The 2,164-nt window shown below is 48.6% G+C and overlaps 1 pseudogene; it reads left to right on the plus strand.

Moving 5' to 3' along the window:
• The first annotated feature begins 375 nt into the window (after window positions 1-375).
• Window positions 376-1,812, plus strand: LOC118662467 (annotated as a pseudogene).
• The last annotated feature ends 352 nt before the right edge of the window (window positions 1,813-2,164 follow it).

A 2,164-nucleotide genomic window follows, 5' to 3' on the forward strand; every position in this document is an offset into this window, starting at 1 on the left:
GAGAATATTTTTCCCATTGATCTTTGGAGGGAGAGTGGAAGGGACAGATGGAGGAGAGGGAGAGAGAGAGAAACAGCAATGTGAGAGACACCTCAATTGGTTGCCTCCCACATGTGCCCATGCCCTGACCTGGGCTGGGGAATAAGCCTGCAACTGAGGTACATGCCCTTGATCAGGAATTGAACCCAAAACCTTTTGGTCTGGGGGCCAAAGCCCTAACCACTGAGCAACTGGCCAGGGCTTAACTATTTAATTTTTTCAACCACAAAATCTTCCTCCCTGGGCATCAGATATCTCACCTGTGTAATGGGCCAATTATAATCATAGTGAAAAATAACAGTAGTGGTAGTAACATTTATTGAGCACTTTACCGTGATGGAGGTACTGACTCATTGTTCCAAAGACTTTACAATTGTTACTCTCAATTAACTCTCACAATAAACCGATATAGGCACAATTATTGTCCCTATATGACAGATAAGACACCTAAGCTCAGAAAGGATAAGTAACTGCCTGAGGTCCCATAATGAGTACCTTTCTCAAGATTGTGGAAAAGATTAAATGTCTGCATCCCTTGGATCTTATCTTTTTTTTTTTTTTAATATATTTTATTGATTTTTCACAGAGAGGAAGGGAAGGGGATAGAGAGTTAGAAACATCGATCAGCTGCCTCTTGCATACCCCCGACTGGGGATGTGCCCACAACCAAGGTACATGCCCTTGGTTTGGAATTGAACCTGGGACCCTTCAGCCCACAGGGCGATGCTCTATCCACTGAGCCAAACCGGTCAGGGCGGATCTTATCTTTTCAGTGTGTTCCTACAGACTCACCTACCAGCCAGTGTGGCTCTGTGCCTAAGGGCTTGGAAGGGGAAAACTGTTGGAAGCACTGGCGACAGGCCCTGCAGGAGTAATTATTGCCACCCAGGAGGTGGTATCTTAAACACCCCAGCTCCCCTCCCATCCTTCTGGCGGGATAACTCAGAGTTGGTGTTCTATGCTGGTTCCCAGAGCTTCTCAGCAGGCTTTGGCTGCAGTAGCCCACAGTAGTAATTGATGGGATGGCTCACCCATTCCTGGCTGTCTTCCTTTCTCTCTCTCACTTCCTCACTCCCTTCCTAGCATGCCCCAAGCTCACTTCACAAACAAACCACTTGCACCCAAATCCTTCTCTCAGAATTTAGACCAATTTTTAAAACCGATGGTCACTTTCCTGACCTGGTGAAGCAGGAGGCGCCATCATGGGAATGAGTCCACATGCACCACAACAATGACCCAAAGTCTGGTGCGAGGAGCCCTAGAGCCAGGACATCCACCTAAGGCTGTTGGTCAAACTGTACAGGCTTCTAGCCAGACAAGTCAACCCCACCTTCAGCCAAGTAGTGCTGAAGAGGTCGTTTGTTCATGAGTTGCACCAACCAGCTGCCTCTGTCCCTTTCCCAGATGATCCGAAAGAGGAAGCTTCCTGGTTGGAGGTGAAACCTCTGTGGTTGTAGGGACTATAACCAATAGCGTGGGTACACAGGACACGTCCACACTGAAGGTGTGTGCACTTCCTTTGAGGAGCTGCACCTGGAGCTGCATTCTCAAGGCCAGGGCAAGATTCTCACCTTGGGCAGTCTGGCCCTGGACTCCCCCAAGGACAGTGGCACGATCCTGCTGTCTGGTCCTCACAAAGGCTGAGAGATGCATAGGCATTTCCGGAAGGTCCCAGGAGCCCCTCACAACCACACCAAATCCTACCTGTGCTCCAAGGGCCAGAAGTTCAAGGTCTCTAGAGCCCTATAAACCAGCCAAGGCTACAAAAACTAACCTTTCATTAAGTTTTTATTAAAAAGACTAGTGGGCCCTAACCGGTTTGGCTCAGTGGATAGAGCGTCGGCCTACGGACTCAAGGGTCCCAGGTTCGATTCCGGTCAAGGGCATGTACCTTGGTTACGGGCACATCCCCAGTAGGGGGCGTGCAAGAGTCAGCTGATAGATGTTTCTCCTCATTGATGTTTCTAATTCTCTATCCCTTTCCCCTCCTCTCTGTAAAAAATCAATAAAATATATTAAAAAACAAAAGACTAGTGGCCCGGTGCACAAATTCGTGCACATTGAAAGGAAATTAATTAGAAGGTGGCTGGTGGGGCAGGGCTGGGCAAGACTGGCTGGACATGCC

This window comes from Myotis myotis, unplaced genomic scaffold (assembly GCF_014108235.1).
Source record: "Myotis myotis isolate mMyoMyo1 unplaced genomic scaffold, mMyoMyo1.p scaffold_m19_p_9, whole genome shotgun sequence".
Taxonomy (NCBI): Eukaryota; Metazoa; Chordata; class Mammalia; order Chiroptera; family Vespertilionidae; genus Myotis; species Myotis myotis.